This window comes from Sinocyclocheilus grahami, unplaced genomic scaffold, assembly GCF_001515645.1.
Source record: "Sinocyclocheilus grahami isolate Dianchi unplaced genomic scaffold, SAMN03320097.WGS_v1.1 scaffold59.1, whole genome shotgun sequence".
In the NCBI taxonomy this organism is placed as follows: domain Eukaryota; kingdom Metazoa; phylum Chordata; class Actinopteri; order Cypriniformes; family Cyprinidae; genus Sinocyclocheilus; species Sinocyclocheilus grahami.
In genome coordinates, this window is record NW_015505238.1 from 1,574,159 (window position 1) to 1,599,254 (window position 25,096).

At 37.3% G+C, this 25,096-nt stretch overlaps 1 pseudogene; it reads right to left on the reverse strand.

Moving 5' to 3' along the window:
• Positions 1-17,511: 17,511 nt before the first annotated feature.
• LOC107584404 (polycystin-1-like) overlaps positions 17,512-25,096 on the reverse strand; it is a 13,587-nt pseudogene continuing 6,002 nt past the window's right edge.

The window sequence follows — 25,096 nt, forward strand, 5'->3', positions numbered from 1 at the left end:
CCCACCCACCGCAACTGCATGAGCCTCAGTCAGTTTGTCTGTTCATCAGTAAGTGTAAAAGTCAAGGGAAGGATAGCCCTAACTGCTGCCTGAGACCTGCTTTGTCAAACCTTACGAACATTTGAGGGCACTAGTTCAACTTTCCACTCATCTCCGATGATGTCATCCGCTGTCGAGGGACTGCATTTGTGTTTCTATGTATGTGTTTGCGTCGAATGCTCTCATGGTTCGGTGGATTGGTACTACCTGTTAGAAACAAAACGCCATTTCATACGTTCGGAATGAAAATTAGTTTTGTAGAAACAGCAAAATATCATTCATATTCTTTTGTCAACCAAAAAAATGTTTTTTAGTTGAAATTCTTTCCCCTCTCAGCTGTGATACTGAATCTCAGACCAAACTCAAGTCAGTTTTAAAGCTGAAGTGTGTCATTTGTTTTTCTTAATATGCAAAATCAACTACTTTATATGTTAAAGTACTTAATTACTACACAGAGATTACTGTAAGTAAGCCATTTCTAGGCTGATTTCACCAAAAAGTGTAAACACACCGTCTCTGAGGCACTATCAGAACATTTCACCGGCCTGGCAACAGCTCAACCAATAGTGTGAGTTTGAGGCGGGGCTATCAGTTTTATCTAGCCAATAGCAGAAGAGGGGGGTTGTTTTGGAAACCTCCAGTTCCATTTAAAGACACTAGTGGCACAGAAATCGCACACTTCGGCTTTAACACGAATGAAATCAACAAGTATGCTATTTTTGAACATTTGAGTTTGATTGGCCGCCCTCACCACTGTGATGTCACAAAGCCCTCATTTTCTCTGTTTCCTTTGAATGTGAGTATCTTCATTTGATAAGACTGTGTTTGTGAATATGAACAAGTGCTCATGTGTAAAATGCACCCAGCCATGAGAGTGTGAGCAGAGAGCGGGGATGATGTCCATACCACAGCTGTTTTAAATGAGACTGGAAAGGAAAGCTATTGAAGGATTCTCTCAGGTATCAACAAAATAAAAAAAGACAAAAAAAGAGGAAATATAACAAACCTTTTTTTAAATAAATATTGAAAAATTCCAGCCATGCCTTCTTGTTAGCTCATCATTCTTTGCTCTCTGAGTTAAAAATGTGCTTTCAGTGTTCATGTCCTGTGGTCTTCTCTTAAGTGTTCATCAGTCACTCTGTTTCTGCCACATACACACACATTTCTCCTGCACTCTTGGGGCTGCTTCAATGGGACTCATAAAAGGTGATCATGAAAAGCCTGGTGAGAAAACATCTCTGCTTATCTAAACTTTAAAGCAGTGAGCCTTCGTATTTCTGCAAAGCATATTTTGACACACAAGCATGCAGTGGAGCCAGACCCAGTCAAACCTGTCCTACTTAAAGGTGCACTCAGTATTTATTTATTTTTTTCCTGAAGCACTTATAACATCCTTTTGGACTCATACTGACACCTAGTGGTGTGGATGAAATGTCATGCACATTTTTAATGACTAATGCTGTTGTAGAAATGCGCTATTTGCTGTCACACATTATTCTGTTAATGAAAGTTTTCGATAATATGTGGTTTACCAAGATAATTCAGTTGGGTTTCCAAGTAGCATTCAGTTGGTCACGTCATCTCAAAATGGCGAACTCCATGAAGCGACCTATAAAACCGCTTTTTATTAGGCTACTGTAAATGGATTTACAACATTTCATATGCATTTTCAAAATTAATTCAAAAAGTGTTCTTTATATCGTTCAAGACTTTGGCGGATAATGTTCTGAGAGTCTCGGCACCGCATGTTTCAACCTTCAGCTGAGTGGACCAGGTTCAGGAAGTCTTTAGGATCCATTCCCACCTAGTATGGAGGAGCAGGAAAGCTTATGCAAGTTCTTGGCCAAATGGACAGAATATCTCAACAAGAATACACTCATATAAATATCTACTGTGATCTCCTCTCACTCCACCACACCTCCATCACGCAGACCACCCGTTCTCCACCCCTATCTCCTCCTGCACCTATCAGTCCTAGTTTTATGGGTGGTGTGATGTCAGGTTTTCTTGTGGTGGGCTGTTTTCGACAGGTCCAGACAATCAACGTGTTTGTCAGTGTCAATGTGTGATTTTCAAACTTTGTTTATGGTCAGGATTTTAAAGGAAGATATTTTTATGGTAATTGTTGCTGGTCTATTTTACTATATATTTATGTAATAAATATGTGACTCAATTTACATCCCGGACTCCCTGGTCTGTTTTTGCTATTATCCTGTTCAGTAGCTCCTGCTTTTACTGTTCTGGCCGTATAGGAGTTCGCCCAAGGTCGCAGATGCAGGACTTGATTTGCGAGAGCACCGCACTGATGTATCAGTTATTTTGATATCACTCAGCATAAGCCGTAACACTCCTAAAGCACTTGATGACAAATCATCCCTTTGAGGACCCAGGGTTGCAATGTTCACCGCATGCCAAGAGCGAAGGGAGCGTAACTGCCCTTGGTTGAAGGGGAATTCTGATTATTTGTCCTCAGCACAAAGGCTTGGCAACTGTTGCGGTTTGTGACTGGCGTTGTCAGAGAGCCAGTAGCCAAAGAGAGTCTCGGTGGATGTCACTTTTTACGTAGACTCATTTAAAGTCTGCTCACTTCTCATAAACACTCTTCTTTCAATCTACAGTCTCTGTTCAACAGCTTACTGTGTAGAAGGATAGTAATGATTTTAAGATATGAGAGCGGAATAATGAACTCAATCAAATACAAGTTGTGTTAACAAGTGTATCAGGCTGATTCAGTCGTAAGCTTTCTTTGCTCGTACTTGAACTGAGTACACTTTTCTACAAGGTACAGCTTTCTTTTGTCCCTTCTCTCTTTTGTACTGCAAGTACGGTCTCATATGGAAATATGTTTCTCATTTAGTATTTTCCCAACACTGTCTGTACTTTGCAGTTTTGATGTTGTGTATCAGCCATTGGCTAAATCAGTCTTTCTCATTCTCATGTTCTCTTAAATTGGACCAAGGGGCCTTCAAGGAATAGTTCACCCAAGAATTAAAATGATCTCATCCTCATGTTGTATGACTTTAATATATTCATTATCTAGCAGATTGTCCAAGCTGTTTTGTTAAACAAGAGGATCATAAGAGCAACGTTTCATTGATGACAATCTTTAGAAGAGAGAATGTTACATTATCAGAGAAGTTTACAGATTCAAGGACTAGTTTAGGTCTTCACCTAAACACACAACTATGTTGATAGGACAATAAATAAATGCATTAAGAGTCATTCAGACTGATTCAATTAATGGGATAGTTCACCCAAAAATTGTCATTATTTATTCGCCCTTACGTTGTTTCAAACCTGAATAGCTAAAAAGAGATTTCTCAAAATAATCTTGTTTATGTTCGACAGAAAAAGGAAATCATACAGGTGAGAACTATCCCTTTCTTCCTCATATCCCACATCATGAGAACTTTTAAATAAAGGTCTTTGCAGGATGCTGCCATCTGAAATGCTAGTAGAAGGTGTTACTCATTGAGAAACGTGCTGGCTAACTGGACACAGCTTGATTCTCATTGTGGGTGGAAGCTGTTGTGGAGGCAGTGACCTCACAAAGGCAGCTTTCTGCCCAGCCAATCACCATCTTGCTCTGTACATTGAGGCTCTGCCCTCTCATCCCGCCTCTTTGCTGCTCTTATATTTTTTTTCCTCACTCTCTAATTCTTCCCCATATTCCACTTCAGCGGGATTTTTCCACTCAGCAATAAGGCAAGTGCCCTATAAGAAGAACATATCTCAGTTGTTTCTCCTAGAGAGGAATGAGACTAAATGGAGATTGAAAGAAAAATGTTCTTCTCAGATTTTTTTCCAAGTGATCCCACATCCCTTCTAGTTTCGACAATGTGTCATTTGTTGGACGTTAATTTTATAGTGCTGTACTTGCCATATGTCCTCGCCTGTCTTGTTTTATTTCTCATTTGTGTCTTTTACATCTAGAAGAAACATCTGAGACCAAGTTTATTAATAAATTAAACATATCTGAGATCTCTAATAAGTCGCAAGTCAATAAAACATTCCTCGGGGGTCAGAGTTAGGTGCTGTGCAGGTGAAAGATATCAAACTTCCCAAACAAGTTTTGAAAACTTTTCTCATCTGCCATTTTTTTTAGATGATCAGGTATCCCCGCCCCAAGCTTAAAGGGATAGTTCACATAAAATGAAAATGTTGTCATTATTTACTCACCTTCAGGTTGATCCAAACCTGTAAGAGTTTCTTTCTTTTGTTAAACATTAAAGAAGATAGTTTGAAGAATGTGTAGCCAAACAGTTGCTGTTACCCATTGACGTCCATACTATGGAAAATATAATATGATAAATTGGAGCTCAATTATTATCAGTTATTATTGGTACTTGAGCATATCTCTTCAATACTATACCAGCTTTATTATATGGGAGTGAGACATGGTCTTTAGCAAAATCGGATGAACAGAAACATGCTGCATGCTGTGACCAGCACAATCCACTGGAACGATTGACTACAGGCTGAAAAAAATGTAAAGAATATTATTGATTGATATGAATTCTATTGATTTGTATTATTGTTTAATGAATAGTTCAATGAATAGCATTCATTTGAAATATAAATATTTTGTGGAGGGAGAGCGAAAGAAAGAGAGAAGTGTGTGTGTGTGTGTGTGTGTGTGTGTGTGTGTGTGGGTGTGTGTGTGTGTGTGTGTGTGTGGGTGTGTGTGTGTGTGTGTGTGTGTGGGTGTGTGTGTGTGTGTGTGTGTGTGTACTGGTTTATATATCCTGGTGGGGACTTAAACCTGACTACACACAGACTCATTGGGACTCGTGTCACGATGGGGACCTAAATTGTGGTCCCCACGGGTACAAAAGCTTATAAATCATACAGAATTAAGTTTTTTGAAAATCTAAAAATGCAGAAAGTTTCCTGTGAGGGGTAGGTTTAGGGGTAGGGTTGGTGTAGGGCAATAGAAAATACGGTCTGTACAGTAGAAAAAGCATTACGCCTATGTAGAGTCCCCACAAGGATAGCTGACCAGACGTGTGTGTGTATATGTATGTATAGGCTATATTTTCTGTATCTGTTATGGTAACCGAGGCTACTTTTATTTGATCAAAAATACAGTAAAAAATTTTTTTATAGTGTAGAAACATTTAATTTCAGAAATCATTCTAATATGCTGATGTTAATAATGGTTATTATTATTTACAATGTTGAAAACCGTTTTCGGTGCTTAGTATTTCTTTCATGATTCTTTGAATAATTTACATTTATTTTCAATTTAAATTATATTAATATTTAACAATATTACTGTTTTTACTGTAGTTGTGATAGAAATAAATGTAGACTTGGTAAGCATAAGAGACTTTTAAAGAGTTATTTCCAATTATACTTTAAATTATGAAATAAATATTAAGTATATATTATACACTGTCGTTCAAAAGTATGGGATCAGTACATGTTTTAATGTTTTTTAAAGGAGACTCTTATGCTCCTCAAGGCTGCATTTATTTGTTTAAAAATACAGAAAAATAATATTGTGAATATTATTGCAATTTCTAATATCGGTTTCCTATTTTAATATACTTTAAAATATAATTTATTTGTGTGATGCAGCACTGAATTTTCAGCATCATTACTCCAGTCTTCAGTGTCACATGATCCTTCAGAAATATGCTGATTTATTGTCAGTCTTGAAACTGTTGTGCTGCTTAATATTTTTTTGGAACCTGTGATATTTTTTTCAGAATTCTTTGATGAATAAAAAGTTAAAAGGAACAACATTTATTTAAAATAGAAATATTTTCTAACAATATAAGTCTTTACTATCACTTTTTATCCATTTAACACACCCTTGCAGACTAAAAGTAATAATTTCTTTAAAAAAAGAAAAGAAAAAATTACTGACTCCAAAAGTTTGAATGGTACATTTGTATATTGTAACAAAAATATTCTATTTTGAATAAACACTGTTCTTTTTAACTTTTTATATACGTCAAAGTATCCTGAAAAAGAGTATCACTTGCCCCCCAAAACTATTAAGCAGCACAACTCTTTTGAACATTGATTATAAATTATAAATTTTTATTTCTGAAGGATCATGTGACACTGAAGACTGGAGTAATGATGCTGAAAATTCAGCTTTGCTTCACAGGAATAAATTATATTTTAAAGTTTATTAAAATCTAAAACTTATTTTAAATTGGAATAGTATTTCACAAAATTAAATTTTTTCTCGTATTTCCGTAGAAACTTCTTTAAAAAAAACATTAAAAACCTTACTGATCCCAAACTTTTGAATGACATTTGAATGACATTATTATTACTTATTACATTATTTAAAGGTGCACTTAGTATTTTTATAATATTGTATTTAAATCTTAATATAATTTAAATCTTAATAAAAGCATCCCACAACTGATCACATTCTACATGTCCTGTCCTTTCAATGAAAAACAGACAAGTATCTCTTGCCATGACCTCCCAGCTTTCATACTGCCTCGCCCGTAACGGACTGTGGCACATCCCTACTCTGTCTGTCTGTTTTTCTCCCTCCTCCACCCCCCCCCCCACACACACACGTGTTTATAACTGCACACGTATAAACCCATTATGTAAGAACCTCCCTCTCTCTCCCCACATTTCCTCAGCTCCACTCACAAGGGTCAAGTGAGGACATGCACAGAGAGGGAGAGTGAAAGAAAGAGGGAAATGGGGCCTCCAAATCCTTCCATCTTCTTCTTACCTCTACACCACAAAAAAATCTGTAAGTAATTTTGCCTCGTTTCCAGTAAAAAATATTCAGAATTCCTCAAAATGATATACATGACAAGAAAAATGACATTTAAATGTAATTTTTTTTTACAATATGACAATAATATGAATAAAAGTGATGTTTATGCTTTGAACACGTTTTTATTAGGTATATTTTAATTTTTACTGGAAGACATGATTTAAAATACTAAAGGATAGATTTTTTTTCTTCACTTAAACAAGCAAAGGGAACATGATGTGCCATATTTAGAGAGCAAAATGTGTTCCAGAGATGGGCTTTGATTTCAAAAGAGGCCAGCTAAGGCTTAGACTGCTGGAGAGATAAAGTTTTTCTGCACTCTCAAATAAAAATACAAACCTACTTTGAACAAAATATGAATAAAACTGCCTGACCACACAGAAAAACCTATAAAACCAGCCCAGTCTCTACTTTTAGAAGCACTTCCTGACCCTCAGAGTGTATGAATGGCTGGATGGGAATACCAATAAGTAGCTTAGGCACAAGGGGGAACATGTAGGGATGTTGAGAGGCAGACGGACTGCAGGAGGCAGGAGGTCTTGGGACTGGGTCAAGCCTTTGGGGATGCAAAGGCTGTTTACACGAGGAAGGGCAGACTGCGGACTGTGTCAGGTTACGTCATGCCTGCATGCGCTGGGTTATGCCTCTTATATAATACGAAGGGAAAGAGAGAACAGGGACTTTGTATGGAGTGTTCTATTTCTGATGCTCATTCTTAAACCTGCTTAGTGCGCCTGCTGCTGGGACACGTTTAATGTTCGTTCACATTCATCCTGAAGCACTCAGTAATCAGTGCTGATTTATTTTACAAGTAAACCAGATGCTACTAGGCCGCATGCATGATCAAGAAGCCTTGAAACAGGAAGCATCCACATGCTTCGCTTCCTAGACGTTTGACCATGATACTTCTGAAATGATCTGTTGGGATCAACCAGTATTTGATTTCAAAAAGAGGTTTCAGTGAAGGCAGACTGTAAGGTCTTCTGTTGCTCACTGTAATAGTCTGCTCTAAAAGTGGATGTGAGGACATACCAGCCTCATAAACTCCTTAAGCTGAGAAAACCCTTTCGTAATAATTGCACAGGTATTAGCGCTAAGGGTTTTCTTAGCTTAAGCGGTTTGTTGCAACTGGGTGCTGATCTTAGGAAGAGTCTGAAATCGGGACTTGGAAGGGCAAAGCCTGTTTGCACTTCCCAGAATATTAGTTTGATGTTAGCGCCATCTAGTGGTTGCATTAGGGATCTTCTGTGCTGAGAATACATACACCTCAACAAACCTTTGACCTTTTTTTTTTCCATTAAATATCTCATACTCCTTAAAGAGGTCATGAACTGCCTTTATTTTTAATTTTGTGGGGGAAAGCGGGGACGAAAGTAAAATTTTTCAGAAAAACATTTAAAAAGATCATGTTGTAGACAGAGATATATTTTTGCTGTGGCCAATAACTCAGAAGTGTGGTCTATCAATACCAGGTGGTATTTTGTACAAATGTAGAAAGACTTCAGTATAATTTCACTTTGAGCATAAGTTGCACATTGTTACTTTCGACCCGTCAGCTGGGATGAAAGTAACACAACAATACAAGCTATAGATTTACTCTTGTTTTTATTAAATATACCTGACTATGACCTTGCTAATATGTAACTGCAAAAATATTTTGTCCTTTATCTTTGCAAAAAAATCTTAAATTATAATTTCATGTTTAATTTTCAGTTTCATCAAATGTTTCAAAACCCGACTCTGCAAACTTGAATTGTTTAGAAGATCTATTTATTCAATTTATTTTTTAGAAAACATTTTTTAACAGAATGAACGATGTGAAAATTAAATTAAATTAGCAAAATATAAATTCTCAACATAATGTAACAGTAGGCCTATTCATCTTTCCATCCAGTTGTTTTTATGCATAAATTCAAAATGTGCATAAAAACATCTGGAAGCGCTGCAAATTCATAGGTGGAGGTGGAAAAGCTAAGGTATGGCTAAAACCTAAATATGACTAAAGGTAAATGCGATGTAGCTGCTGCCCTGAGACTGATGTTCCTGACAGATAGGTCTATTTCCAGAAACGCCCTCTCATGAACACCTGGCTGAATCAGACCTCTGTCTGTCTTTCTGACCCTCACTCCTGGCATATTCTTTTGGTATAATACGACATAAACATGTTTTACTAAATGATTCAAGACACTGAAAGTCACCACATTAGCATGCAGCGGGACAAAAGAAACACTTGTTGTCACTGTTACTTTCGTCCCGACAGGAACTCCTGACATTTAAACCCGTTTACTTTTATAATAAAAACTCTGAAAAGGCAAACTTCAGGACGTGTTACAGCACTAAATAACCTGTAGATTGATCGTTACTGTGACACATGAAATGAGAAACAACTGAAAAAAAATACTGCTTCAGTAATTTACTTATTGTACTCGAAAACTGCTTTCCGGACCTAATGGCGGGAAACAATGATGAAATCACGTGATATTTCTCAGCTCCGTCAAGGGTTGCGTGCAGAATGTGCTGTCATAGTTTGGAAAGCAAATGTAGTCAGGGCTCTGAGAAAATCGTCTTTGTTACTTTCATCCCTCGTTACTTTCGTCCCTGCTCTCCCCTACGGTCCACTTTTAATGTTATCAAGATTTTTAAATCAAAATACATCATAATTTATGTAGAAATAATAGGCTATTTTCAGTCCTGTTTTGACCCCCGTCATTGGAACGCTCTGTTTGAATAAACATGGAGTGGAAGTAAACGCCCACTGATTTGCTAACAGTTGTGTATGTTTGACAGCCTACAATCCTTTATAGATGGACACTGATGTGATTTAGGTTAAAAAAGCATAAATACTCATTACATATCAAATCATCTGCAATGCCATACAAAGCAATAGTGAGCATGTAATGAAGACAGTTACTTACACTTGCGTGTGGTGCGGCATTACCGTTGGATCCAATATATTCGACACAGCATTGTCTTTTAATTTCAATCTTTCTGAAAATCCTGCGTTGAATTGTGCCTTGTTTGTAAACAAATTTGTGGTAAAGTGAAGTGAACTATGGAAAAAGTTCCTAAAAATAAAGTTCATCCACTCTTTCCTAATGTTGGGAACAGAAGAAAGGCAATTTAAAGGCTGTGCAGTGTCAAACTTGGCACTGCACAGCCATAAAGTGGCACATTTCACAACCAGTCGTTTTGGCAAATTGGCTTTAATGTAAGCTGTTTTTAGACTAACAAGTACGTTTTGAGCTCTGAAACTTACAGGATGTTTTTTTCTTGCAGTACAGTTGATCTCTTATATGTCAAAAGATCAAGGGAATTTAGATTTCTCAGTTCATGCCCCCTCAAGATAAATTAACGTTGTCATTTAGCAGACACTCTTATCCAAAATGACTTACAATGTCATGACCAACTTGGAAAAAAGTCTAAAAGACATGGTTCTCCCAAAAAATTATCTGGAACCTGTTTCTTTCTTCTGTGGAACATAAAGTAAGATATTCTGAGAAATGTCTCAGAGGGCAGACTGAATTGCTATAAAAAGGATTGAAAGTTAAATTAATCTTCAATTTAAGATTGAATTTGTTGGTAGGGGGAAAATGATACAATGAAGTTTGCTTTGCTTAAATTTACATATTCAGCAAATAATGTAAGCTATAAAGAGTCTGGTTCATTTGCTCAGACATGGCAGCAGGTCACAATATGTATTCATCTTGCTAATCTCTACTAACCTTAACTTTTTAAGATGTTTTAAATGATAAACACAAATATTCTGAAGTATCTGAAGTTTAAGCCACAATTTGGATGGCCGTGTCATTTTATTGGCAAAAATAAAACAGATTTGTTAATATGCAAGAAGATACATGTCCCAGAAGACTGATTGTGGTGAAATCAAAGGGAAAGTTGTGACTAACACTGTGCATGCACCGTGTCAAAAAAGTATTATTCATACTTAATGGCATATTTGAAACTCTTATTCAGTGTGCCATGCCCGTCTCTTAATTGGCATGCTGTCACATACATGCTCTCGGTCTCCGTCTTCACTCCGGGGTCTCACTGGCAAGGCCACAGTACTGTGAGTTCCAGGTAACTTCTGAGCGGTGTCAGCAGAATGGCAGGTGACTGAATACCAGGCTCTGCGTCTTGGAACACCCCATTTTCTCGGGTTTGGGTTGTTCATCCTTCCATCCAATGCAGAAAGTATTATCTTACCTAACTGAGCAGCAGGCCCCATCAAAGAGGACTCTGAGCGTGTAGCACAGTGATGTGGAAGGGTATTAATGACACCTTGGATAGAAGCTGGAGTGGGGTTGCATTCCAAAACAGATGGATGTCGAGGGAGCGCTGGTGGCTCTGGTGTTGGATCATTTCCCTTGAAGGTCACTTGCTGAGGCGGAGACTTTCTTCTCTGGTAAATTCTGCTCTGGATCTGCTGCAGTTGGAGCTCAAAGTTATTGATATCTTCGGTCAGCTGGTTGACGCGGTCGAAACCAGCCAGGAGGCTGTCAACACAGGGCACCAGGCGGTACACATAATGCTGGAAGTCAAAACTGCCTGAAATGACAGATGAATCAGAGGCCAAAGAAGAGGCAGATGATCCCTGGCGAGGACTGATGGGACTGAGCGGGACAGAGCAGCTGGAGGCTTCAGAGCCCTGGGAGGATCTGGAGGGTGGAGGAACCATTCCCTCAAACTTGACTCTGTGCCGAAACTACGAAGGAAATAAGGGAGAAAAATGGAACAAGTTTGTGTGTGTGTGTATATATATATATATATATATATATATAGATATAGATATATTTTTTGAATTATGCATTGCATTATTTTGTGTATTAGAGTTAAAGGTGATGTCCATAAACCTAAAGTTTGGATTCATTTTTTTTTGTTTTTGTTTTTTTGTAAGAAGTTTGCATTTATTTGATCAATAATACAGTAAAACAGTAACATTAACATAACTGTTTTCGGTTACACTTCATTTCGATAGTCCACTTTAGACATGCTACTAACTAGAAGTAATTTGCAACTACATGTCAACTAATTCTCATTCATTTGCATCTACATGTCTGCTAACTCTCAGAGTAGACTTCGGTTAGGTTTAGGGTTAGTAGAATAAGTTGACATAGTCAGTATGTTGTGGACCCATCAAAATAAAGTGTTAGAAGATATTAAGCAGACAGTCTACTAGTACTCTAATGAATGCTAGTTGACATGTAGTTGAAAAGTTACTTACTGTTAACAGAATGTCTAAAGTTGACTATTAAAATAAAGTGTTACCCTGTTTTCTATTTTAATACAATATATTTAAAATTTGTATTTATTTCTGTGTTGGCAAAACTGCCATTACTTCAGTGTCACATGATCCTTCAGAAAACATTCTTATTTGCTGATTTGGTGCTCATGACACATTTCTCATTATTATTAATGTTGGAAAGTTTTTGATGCTTAATATTTTTTATACTGTCACTTTTTATCATCCTTGCCAAATAATATTTTTTTTTACCCAAACTTTTGTATGGTTGTAAATATCTGGCTGCTTGTTATATGCACTACCATGCATGTCCCATTCAAAAGATTAGTTTTTTTTTTTTTGTAATTTTTATTTCTAAATATGATTTATCTATATTTTATAATAAATTTTTATTTAATTTAATTAAATTTGTTTTATTAATTTAATTAATTAATTATTTATAAAAAAAAAATTGGGGATTTTTTAGGATTAATTCCTTTTTTTAAATTAAAGTGTCGATTGAACAAAATACATGTAAAAATAGATGTAAATTAACCCAAATGTTGCTTTATAGAGCACGCTTATTGGCTTTTGTAGTTGAAAAAAATGGAAATTGGGGGGGGGGAATTATCTATAATAGTCAGTCATGGTATTTGTACCTATTTGGTCTTGCTAAGCCCCATCTATAGCTTGAGCTGTTTAATGAGGAACTGTACCATCTCATAGTCCTGCGGCTCCATGGATGGTCTGTAAATGACTGTCTGCACCATTCGGTAAGTTCGAATCAATACAGCAGCACATAGGCGCCCCAGTACCCAAAATCCAATGCCCACGGCAGACAGGCAGTAGAGAGGTCCCACCACAGGATGATGCTCACAAAGTCGACGCAACCCCATGTGGCCCCTTAACAAACACAGCAGAGAGGAACTGGCCTGCCCTAAGGTCCTAAAGCCCCAGAATAAGGCAGGAAATATATTTTATAGTTTCTATAGGCTACTAAATGATATGCCAATCAGTACTGCATTATTAATATAGTTTATTTATTACCTGGAGATAACTTGAAAAAAACACATAAACTGTATATATTTTCGCAATCGTGTGTTTATTGTCTTCACATTTTTTCTGCTTTGTATTCAGCTCAGCTACAGCTATAGCAGGATGTTTTTTTTTTATTATTATTATTGATTTCCAACATATAATATAAAGGTACTGAATAAATATAAACTACAAAAAAAGAACTAGAAAATATCCAGTATTATATAAATAATAATACAGGTAAAAAATAATAATAAAAAAAAAAACTAAACAGAAAAAAGAACAGGTATGAGATCATCATATAAATAACAGAAAAGCTTCACAAAAAAACCTAGTGCGTTTTGCTTTACTGTTTTTCAACCCAAGTAGTAACTCAATATAATTTTTCATATGTATCTGAAATAACAAAAAGTTGGGTTTTCCTTTAGCCCATTTCTGTTTATGTATATGGTATTTGCCCATAATCAAACAAAGATTAACAATAAAGGCATAGCAGGATGCTTTTGCCCACATTAGGGATTTCCTGCATGTCATAAGTCGTTCGTTCCTTCTATGAGTCTGTTTTGGACTTTCTTCAGGAGAGCGTCCTCTGGCTTCGAGTATGAATTAAACACACAGCATCCAAATATTCACTTCTCATTTGGATACGAATAAAACGTCAGGTCATGCATCGACTATCAATACGGTCTCTTTGAATTTAAATCTAGATTTAAATCTCGAAACCTCTACGTGAACACACCTGCCCGAATAAAGTGCGGGGGACGAATTTAGATTTCATTAAAATTAAATATTAAAAAAGTAGCTAACGTTCTACACACAGCAATATAAACAAGGGTACCTGCTCTCTTTCATTCTTGCTGTTTGATTGGGAAAAGCTTAAAGGGCGTCGAGGGGTCTTGTCTTTGGTATCTGACTAAAAACAATTATTTTGAACTTTTATTATTACAGTATTTATTTAAAAAACGTAGAGTGCCTTAAAAATAATTATCACAACACTGATAAAACAGGCTTATACTGATTTTCTCAACCTCCGATTTATACTTATCAATCCTGTTTTTATTATCATTATCATTCAAAAAAATTAATAAATTCAGAACAGGATTCGAATAGAATTCTATTTTAAATAAGATAGAAATATATTTTTTCTACAACAACAACAACAGTAGTGTTTACAACAGCAAAACCACCATACCCTGTAAACTCAATAATAATAATAATAATAATAGGCCTAATATAATTCTGTTTCTAATTCCAGAGTGATTGAGAGGTGCAAAGAAAAATGTCTTTAACTTTTAAACTTAAAATGGTCTTTTCTGTTCTGTTTCTTTTTCAAAACTGCGTCAGGGCATTTGCTGCTGTACCAATACAGAAGCATCCGTTTTGATACACGTCTCAGAAAGGAGTACAGCCCTATTAAAAGCCGTGCTCCATGTGCCCCTTTTATACTTTGATCACCTGCCCCTCCAAAGGTCTCTGCACGGCCCTGAACAGGACGAGCAGCAGGAACACTATGCCACAGATATGAGGGAACACCCGTCGAATAACCAGACCAATCAACTAACAAACGCAGAATCCCCACTGTCTGTAAAAACACACCTCTCAATATCTGTACTACATTTTGACTGACAAAATTAAGGATTGTTTTATTATAGAGCTTGACTTTAACACAATATATTTTATTACAGTGCTTGCAAGCCATTTTAAGCCCCAAAGTATACAAATTCTGCAATTAATTAAACTCAAAAATCACAGATTACTTTTAAACTTTGGCTTTTTAGATAATTTCTTAGATCATATGTGTGCTAAAATAAAAATCCTTTGCTTAGGACCAATACCTTTAGAAACAAGAGGGTTAATAAAATTGCTGAGAGCTGATTGGATTTTCTGGCCAGTCTGGCAGAACTATGGAAGTCGGCAAAGGAGGAGGCCCGGGAGCGATATCTAGAGATGTAGGCTGTAGTCGTAGAGAGGAAATACAGACGAAGAACAGCTGCTGCTAGCGTCAGTAGAGCTAACAACGGCTGAAACCAGCACCAGGCTTGCCTCAGGTACTGACTTGGCTTCCTGATCAAGGCCCATACTTCAGCACTCACAAAACACAGGCCAAACAGCAGTAGCAGAACCTAGTGAGAAGACAGCTGAGAAGATACGACTGTAAGAAGACCACAGATCCATTTTAACTCTGTTCAAACGGTGAAATGAGTTTCTGTTTAGTCTTGTAGAAGAGCAAGTACCGTCAATGTGACGTGTAAGTCTGGACCAAATAATGGAGCGATGTGAAAAGGCTGGATGGAGATGAAAGAAAGGACTCTGCCAGTCTGTATTTGATCCAGGAGAACAGAAACCGATGCCTGTCTGTTTATGATAGTGAGTGAACTCAATCAATACTGCCTGTGTCCTGTCACAGAAATCAGTAGTTGATGAGTATGCTGGGTCTCTGGCACTAATAACTTCCATACTTACAGTATGTGTGCAGAAAGTACAGGCCTGGACATGTAGAGAACAAGGTATTTTATTCTACAGTGAAATTTTGTGTATAATGGTGTGACATCATACCCTGTTGTCATCCACTTTGCCGTCTGTAGGTCCGACAGGATCTGACGTGTGGATTCACTGTTGTTCCCAAGCATTACTTCCTCTGTCTGACTGAATGCACATGATGCACCCATAGTCCTCGGCCTTGAGAGAGGACATTGTGATCATTTTCCAAAAGACAAGTGTACTATGGAAAATATTGTTATATTCTCAGCTGTTCAGGCTGAATATCATCTTATTCACATGCTGACAGTCTCTCTCTTTGTGTCCTGTTCTCTCTCACCACGTTGAAAGTGCTGCAGTGTTCTTGCTGTGTGCTGAGGAGCTCTGCTGTCCAGGCTTGGCATGTGATGAAACACGAGCAGTCAGCATCAAAGGAACATGACCAGATTGGAACGTATCTCTGATGTTTTGACTGCAGACTTTGAGGAGAAAAAAAAACACTTTTACAAAGGCAATGATTTTATGGAAATCATAGCCTTTGCAAATCAAATCACCCGTTTCTGCCATTGAATAAAAAATCAAAAAAGTAATTGCGACTTTTTATCTCACAATTCTGACTTTTTATCTCACAATTTTGAGTTTACATCTCACAATTCCGACTTTTTTCTCAGAATTATGTCATAAACTCGCAACTCTGACTTTTTTCTCAGTGTGAGATATAAACTCACAATTGCGAGTTATAAAGTCAGACTTGCGAAATATAAACTCACAATTGCGAGTAATAAAGTCAGACTTGCGAAATATAAACTCACAATTGCGAGTTATAAAGTCCACTTCTGAGTAGAAAAAAAAGACTGATATGTTGTGAGTTTATAACTCACAATTCTGACTTAACTCACAATTGTGAGATTATATCACACAATTCTGACTTCATTTCTCACAATTGCGAGTTTATTTCTCACAATTCTGACTTCATTTCTCACAATTGTGAGTTTATATCTCACAATTTTGAAAAAAAAGAGAAGGGTTTTCATACAGGTGTGATATTAATATCTCATCTACCCACTGTTCAGCATTCATCCATCTATGATAAAAAATAAAAGTTAAAATAAAATTACTTTAACTGATTCATGACAAGTTGCAATTCATATTTTGGACAAAACCATCGACTGGGTTGTTTTGACCCTCCGGTTGAGTTAAATGTTTAACACAACCTTTTGGGTAGTTTTATTTATCCCAACTATTGTTTAAAATTTGCTATATGGCTGGCTTAAAATTAACCCAAAATAGGTTGTAAATTAAAAATCAGACACATAATTACTAGAGGCATCATCAATAATCAAATGCTGAACATTTATTAATAAGCAATTTAAAATTTTTTATTATTTAATTATTACTTATTCAACTTATTGTTGTTCTGTTTCTTGCACTATTTGACTTTTACTGTTTTCTAATAAATTCTGCATCTCTAACCAATGCATTTCTGTTTCTAATCAATTTTCTATTAATTTATGAGGTCTCTCAGACCCCAAAATTCAGCAGCATTACTATACTAAAGTCAAATTTCTGAAATGCATTTTGCGATACAATGGCGGGTTGAAGTTTTGATTAGGTCAGAGGACCATATTAAAAGAGGTTGACTTCAAATTCCTATTATTATTTTCCTACAAATCACGGAGTTCTCTGGGACCTCAAAAAGAAAAATCAGTTTCAGTGGAACATGTATAATGTATAGACTAGAGTCTGCCTTACCCTGATAATGCAGTAAGACTGGACTGGCCTGGTGAAGCTGTGATCAGCATGTGTTTAATAGCTGAATGAAGCCGTCTGCTGTTAGCCTCATGCACATGTTCCTGGTAGTTCACCATCAGAACCACCAACAGGAAAAGCATATAGACTAAGCATCTCTGATTATCAGCGTAAAACATGAAACAAAAGACCATTCAAATTAATATTAATATCCATTAGAGTCAGAATTCAGCTGTTATAGGTCTCTGAGGACTAAGTGAGAGCTGAATGGATTCATCATGGGTCTGAGCTCACCCTCATTAAGACTCTTAAGCGTTCTCAGCTTCCGCTCTTCCTCTTTAGCCTGCAGCAGGCCGTATCCACCAAGAGGATGCACCTTATCCCCCAGATCCTCTTCTGTTCTTCTGACTTCTGTCTCCTGAGCCAAACGTTCCTCCACCTCTGGGTCCACCGGTCTCACCACAGCAGCCAGATATAGTGCCTGAATACAGATCTACAGAAACATGTGATAACATAAAAATGCAAATTTTTTATCTAAAGAGCAGTGCAAAATAGGTTTATAGCTTACCGAAAATGGTTCCAACAGCAAGGCAGAAGTGAGGAAAGCTGACAGGGCGGACACCAACCACATGAGAACCACAGAGCTGGAAAACCTGCTTCCATACAGTCCCACCAGAACCAGGCTTGTTCCCAAGAAAACAGCCACCAGCAGGTGAACCACACGCAGAACCCATGATGGAAGAAACAAGCCAGGTACACCACGAACAACACCTGAACAACAGCCCATACAGTAGTAGTAGTTTTTATTGCCATGTCAGCATCTAAGGCTATCTTCATGGCAAAAACTGAGTTAGAATAACACAGGAGTTAGATAAACACAAGGAAATTATGGAAATAAAGGGAAAAAGGGTGAAAATAGGATCAAGAAATGGCCACAACGCATCAGAGCATGTGCCTTGCCTTTCAATATCTCAATTGAAAATATAAATTCTTTCCCTGTGGATGGTGTGGGCTCACCAATTCGTGTATTGGAGATGGTGCTTATAGAGTCAGGTGGGAGACTAGGGAGAAATGTGCTGGCATCACTGAGCACTGAGAGTGAGCAGGAGGACTTGTGAAAGCCAGATTCAGATGTAGGCGTATCCACGCTCAGATCAGACCACTCACTGCACAAGCTGTCCTGGCTGAAAGAAAAAAGTATGTGACCAAGTATCCTGGTAAATTGTGCGTGGGTCAGTGTGAAACGTTCAATCCAGAACTCACATGTCAGACAGGATGGTGTCGATGGGTGTGAAATGGCCACTGTCAGATGCTTCTAGCTCCAAGGAAAGCGTATTTGCAGGATCCAAGTCTGCAGATATAGATCTAAGATCTTCCTCTAAAAAAAGAGCAAATTGTTCCATAAAAGAAATAATTAAACCCCAACAAGTTGTATGGATGACTTTTATTTTACTCTTTTGTCCTTTTGGAGTTTGACAGACCCAGTCCTTATTGACCTTTTCATTATATGAAAAAGAGCAAAACTGTGTTCCTCAGAAAAAAGAAAGTCATACAGGTTTGGAACAGCATGAGGGTAAGTAAATGATGACAGAATTTTGAATTCCAGAGAGTGATTGTGTTTCTTCAAACCTGAAGACCTGATTGGTTCTAAGGTGTCGTGGTCGGAGTTGACAAATGTAGTTGTAGAATGGCTTTTTTTTCCCTCTTCAGAAAGTCATTGGTTCCTGTCAGATCAGGCATGCCAAAGATAATGTCACATGATGGTCACTGATCCATTCTGTAAAATGAGCAAAATAACATTGTATGATTAACTTATTAAAGGCATGTAGTACTGCAGTTTCATGTAAAATAGACTTGGTACCGGTCATTCCCAGGATCTGGAGTATTCCAAAACTCTGAATCTAGTTTCTGCAGAGAATTCTTTGAGGGGGAAAGAAGATGCATAGAAAATATGCTGTAAACATATTCATGTAGGAAATTATGCTTGATGATTCTCTATAAAATCAATTAATTAACAACGAGCATGGACTTTCTCTCACAGTGAAAGGAGACGGTCCATCATAGATGGAAGAGTCGGGGCCTATCGGCAGTGACAGAATAGATGAACAGGAGAGATCTGGGTGACTGAGGAAAACATCCATCTCCACGGTATGAGACAATCCATCAGCTTTGCACTATGTGTGGGTTTTTCATGAATGCACTCTACCTTTCAAAAATTTGGGGTCATTGTTTTTTAGTTTTTTTTTCTCTCTATTAACTAGGTGTTTATTAGCATGCCTATTAATAACATATTGGCTGTTTATTTGTACATATAAAGCACATATTCTGCATGATGTTCTACATCCCTAATCCTAACCAACAACTTAACAACTACCTTACTAACTATTAATAAGCAGCAAATTAGTAGTTTATTGAGGCAAATTAGTAGTTCATGGTTTGTTAAAGTGTGACCATAAAATCTTACCAACCCCAAACTTCTGAACAGTAGTGTAAGTTAGAAGTCAAAATATGATATCTACAGTATGGTTTCAGAAGGGATTATGTAGACTGACATATATACCTTGCTCTTGGTGTTTTGGAAGAAAAATCTGAGAATTGTTTGGAAAGGGAACATCAAAGCTGCAACTGTTATTCTAACCAATATGTTCTCTGCATTCATCACCATCTGGGTAGAGACTGGACCGCTGCATTCGAATAACCCATTTGTTTTGTGAGGAATGAGAGGAAATTCATTAATTTGTTTAGTGATGAATATTTTTCTCCTGTGCCATTAATCAATAACAAAGACTTCTGTAGCTTGGAGAAAAACAGAAATTGCTTTGTTTTGCAAGATGTAATTACTTTGTTTTACAAGATGTAATTACCTGCACCTACACTGTAAGCTATACAAGCTCAATCTGTTATCCATGGCCTTTGAAGGTCAAGTTTATTACCTGCTGCCCTTTCTGCCCACTGCTCCATACCAAACTGCCCCAGCTGCCAGATAGAGATGTAATAAGAGGGCGCAGCAGGTGACCCTCTGGGCTCGGCTAAAGCGGCTGTGGGCCAGCCGTTCCCATAATGAAATCTACAGATTGTGCTCTCCTAGGCCAAATAGTAACTGGGAATGAAGGATCCTCTTAAACTGCTGCAGCTCCTGAGGACCTACGGGGAAAGCAAGGTTATGAAAAGCAAATATGATTTATGCTGTATTGCATGTGTATACTTACAAGATGCTAAAATAACTTTCTCCACCCTTCCAGAGTTCTTCTCATTCTCCACAGATAGCCAGTCTTCCACCAAGAAGAAGAGAGTTTGTATGTCCCAGACTATCACATGTTGTAGGAACCAGGATGGGTCTAGGCCTGGAAAACACAACAGTTGTTTGTGAGGATTTGTTATTTTAGAAAGAAGGAAGGAAGGAAGCTATTCACAGCAACTGACCTGTGTTGTCATGCCAGATGTGTATTTTCCAGATCTCTCCGAGATTGGCATCTGTTTCAACTTGGAAGTCATCCAGGCTATTCCTCTGGAAAGCTCCTTCTCTTTGAAGGTGACGTGAGCCACTTTTATTCAGGCCATACAGGCTAATGCCAACATGTGCAGTGGTACCTGGTGAATTCAGATGTTTTATAATTTGAAAACATCTGGTTTGTTGAGTTTCATGAGGTTGATGAATGTTTTAGCATGTAAATTAAAGGCTATATTTACCAGATCCTCTTTTCCAGCCTGTTTTGACAGAACTCGGTACTGATAGCGACCTTTCTGACCACACAGAGGAACCCAACTCAGACGTAGTCTTTCTAGGTGATCCAGTTTGTGAGCGATAAGACCAACCAGCAGATGAATTAACAGCAAGACTCCACAAACTATTCCCACAACCACATTTCTCAATTATTTTTTTAACCACTTATGTGTTATATTTCATTAAGATATTAAGTTTTTATATACACTACCATTCAAAAGTTTGGGGTCAGTAAGATTGATTGATTGATTGATTGATTGATTGATTGATTGTTTGTTTGTTTGTTTGATTGATTGATTGATTGATTGATTTATATTGAAAGAAGTCTCTTATACTCCCCTGGCTGCATTTGTAAGATCAACATTACAGTAAAGACAGTAATATTGTGAATTATTATTATAATTTAAAGTAACATTTCTCTATTTTAATATATTGTGAAAAGTACTTTTTCAACACTGACACCCACTAACCATTACAATAATTTCATTATATAAATTAAATTTAAAATTATATGATGTAGTATAGACTACCGTTAAAAGGTTTGGGGTTAGTAAGATTTTTCCAATTTTTTTTTTTAAAGGAACAGTCGTGTATATTCCCTTTAAAGGGATAGTTCACCCAAAAAGGAAAATTCTGTACTCACTCTCATGTTGTTCCAAACCTGTAAGACCTTTGTTCATCTTCAGAACACAAATTAAGATCTTTTTGATGAAATCCCGAGAGCTCTCAGATTTCATCAAAAATATATGTTTGTGTTTCAAAGATGAACAAAGGTCTAACGGGTTTGGAAGGACATGAGTAATTAATGACAGAATTTTTATTTTTGGGTGAACTATCCCTTTAAGGATGAAATTACGTTATGTCTTTGAACAAAATTGCATACAGGTGGCAGCAGTAGTAGGACATCAGGATGGATGAAGAGGCTGGCTCCAAACATAGTGAGGTGATGTGTGAGGCAGTGGGCGGGCTGCTGCCACTCAGAGGACTCAAGCCGTCACTGCTCCAGCGCTTCTCATCCAACACTGAAGAACCAGCACAGCATGCTGAACACACATATTGAGATGGACACGTCCACACCGCTGACACTACTGTTCAGCTTCACAAACAGGTCTCTGGCTGAGCCATTCAAGCTGCAAAGTTTACAGACACAATGAAAAACTGTTTGTTTCGTTTAGACTAGCACAATATTGGTAATCACTATTTTCAATTAAATGAATTATGAAAGGAACAGGACGAATTTACAGTGGTGTAAGGAAGATTGTGTGCTCCGGTGATGGAGTTTGAGCTGAGAGAGAGAGAGGGCGAGCTCTTCAGAATGAGTGTGTTCTGACAGTGAACGAACTGGTTGGTCAATGACGGAGATCCATACCATATCCATAGGCTTCCTCACCAGCTTATGCTCGATATACAAAACATGCCTTATATATTCTATATTGTTAACACATTATGTTTTTTCTCTAAATACCTCTATTACTAACACTGAGACCAACTTACCACCTTTACAATCATTTCATAAAGTACATTTACATTTACATTTAGTCATTTAGCAGACACTTTTATCCAAAGTGACTTACAAATGAGGACAATAAAAGCAGTCAAAACTAACAAAGAAGCAACAATATGTAAGTGCAAATGACAAGTCTCATCCTTGAGATGGTTCTACACCTTCATTTGAGTCCAGCTGTGTTTGATTATACTGATTGGACTTGATTAGGAAAGCTGAAAGAATAAAGTAAATGAAATAAAAAATAATTGAATATACACTAATGTTCAAATAAGCAAAGTCTCTAAAGCTCAGAAAGCCTGCATTTGTTTGATCCAAATAACAGTAGAACAGTAATAGTGTGCAATATTATTAAATGTACAATTCTTTTAATTAACTATTTTAATATCTTTCAAAATGTCATTTATTCATGTGATGGCAAAGCTGAATTTCTAGCCATCACTCCAGTCTTCAGCGTCACATGATACTTCAGAAATCATTCTAAAATGCTGATTTGGTGATCTTATCATTACAGTGTTGAAAACACAATATACTGTATTAATTTATTGTGGAAACCATGATACATTTATCCAGGATTCTTTGATTAGTAAAAATAGAAAGTTCAAAATATCTTTATCTTTTGTAATATTATAACTGTCTTTAATGCTACTTTTGATGATTTTAATGCATCCTTGTTAAACAGAAGTATTGTTTTTTTTAAATTATACTTTTAATAATATAATATAATAATGAACACTACATTAACAGTTTACATATTAGATTTTGTTATGTTATGTTACATGTTATATTATATTATATTGAAATCTAATAAGATGAAATGACTGGTGTATATTACCTGGAATGAGACTGAAGTTTAAGGCAACATAGAGGCCAGTCTGAGGATCTGTGTCCATTGCTTTGACTGTGAAATTTACATTTCCCTTGAGTGGCAGAGTAAAATGTTTTCATAGTAACCTCTTATCTTCCATCTCTTTTACTTTTTTGTGTAAAGTAAATTGTATCGCAGTGTCTAGCGTCAGGTTGGCAATAGAAATGGGCTGCCCCTGTGGTGTAGCAAACTCCATGGCTGCGAGCGTGGTTGATATGGGAGGCTCTGCAGCTGGAATGAATGGGTTTTCTTCACCCTCCATTTGCAGAAGGATTTGCAGGACCTCTTGTTTTTCCTCCTTTAGTTGAGAGCTCAGTGCTGATGGGATGTGAAACTGGCAGTGGCTAAGGGGCTCTGTGTACAGGAGGCCTTTAGTAGGGTCGCCCCGTACGCCCACCGCAGTGATCTTTGGAACAGCAAGGGAAAGAGCTTCTCCCCCACTCATCCGCCACAGCATTAATGAACGCATGAGCTCGAAAATCTGGCTTAGTGCTGATACAGTTGTCTTTGATGTATCCACACGCTTGAGGCCTGAATTGTTCCTCTGCCGATCAGCAATCAGTGTGCTGCCTGCAGTGAAAACGGAAGGATGGTTAAGCCATGGTTCATTTACAACTTCAGAGCGAACCTCTGAATATGATTTCTGCTGAACGTAGTTACTTAAAACAGCCAGAATGTTCCTGCCGGTGTCTGTGGGGTTGATGTCACCCTGTCCTGTTTGTTCTCTTATCACTTTGATCATCTTCTCTGTGACCTTCAGCACCTTTGCATGGCAGCCATTGCACTGCACTTCAGAGGGAACCACCTGCAGACAGGAAAGTACATTTTACAGTACATCATTTGCATTTGTAACATCACATGTGACAATAATTTGTTCCTGGGTAGTGTAGGATATCAGACCGAATCAGACAATCTAAGATTTGGTCAAAACCGAGTTGAGGCACGAGGAGTCACAAAGCATTCCTCATTATGCACAGCAGGCAATCTGTATTCAGTGACAGGTCTCATCACATTGTGCTGGATCTCTAAAATGCTGACATGCTTTGTGTCAAGCTATGATTAATGCTGATTAATGCTATACAGTCCATAAGCTTTAATAGTAGAAAGTCTTACTGTAGACTGGGTCAAAGCTGAGCTGATCAGAGCCGCATTCTGGAAGGAGGAGACCAGCAGAGACACCAGAGCCTGAATGACATTTCCACGTGTCTGAATCTTGTCCTCCATCTCTTGAGCATTTATGGATGCTAGCTGTGGAAGTGGTGGATTTTGATTTAGAAATAAAGTTTCTAAAAAAAAAAAAAAATGGGTGTAAACTTGCAGTTGTAGTGGACTGACATCTTGTGGTGTGGATGCAACTACACAAACAGCAAATATTGTCAATTGCTGATGTAGCGAATCAGTTCATGGGGAAATATGAATAATTAATCATAACTAGTTATAATTAATTATAAATATTTAGATCCGCTGTAGATATTTACGTCAACTGTCTGTCAATTCTAAGAACGTTAATTTCCTGGTTAAGGGAAATTACTTTCTTACTGTACAATTCTACACAGAGCTTGTAGCATAAATCTGCATGATTAAGTGACTCCAGTTATGAGCAAACAATGAACAACGTCAAGTGTGATACGAGTAAGGCTTAATTAACTACATAAACACTTAAACTAGTCTAACATACAATATAAACACTTAAACTGGTCTAACATACACACACACACACACAC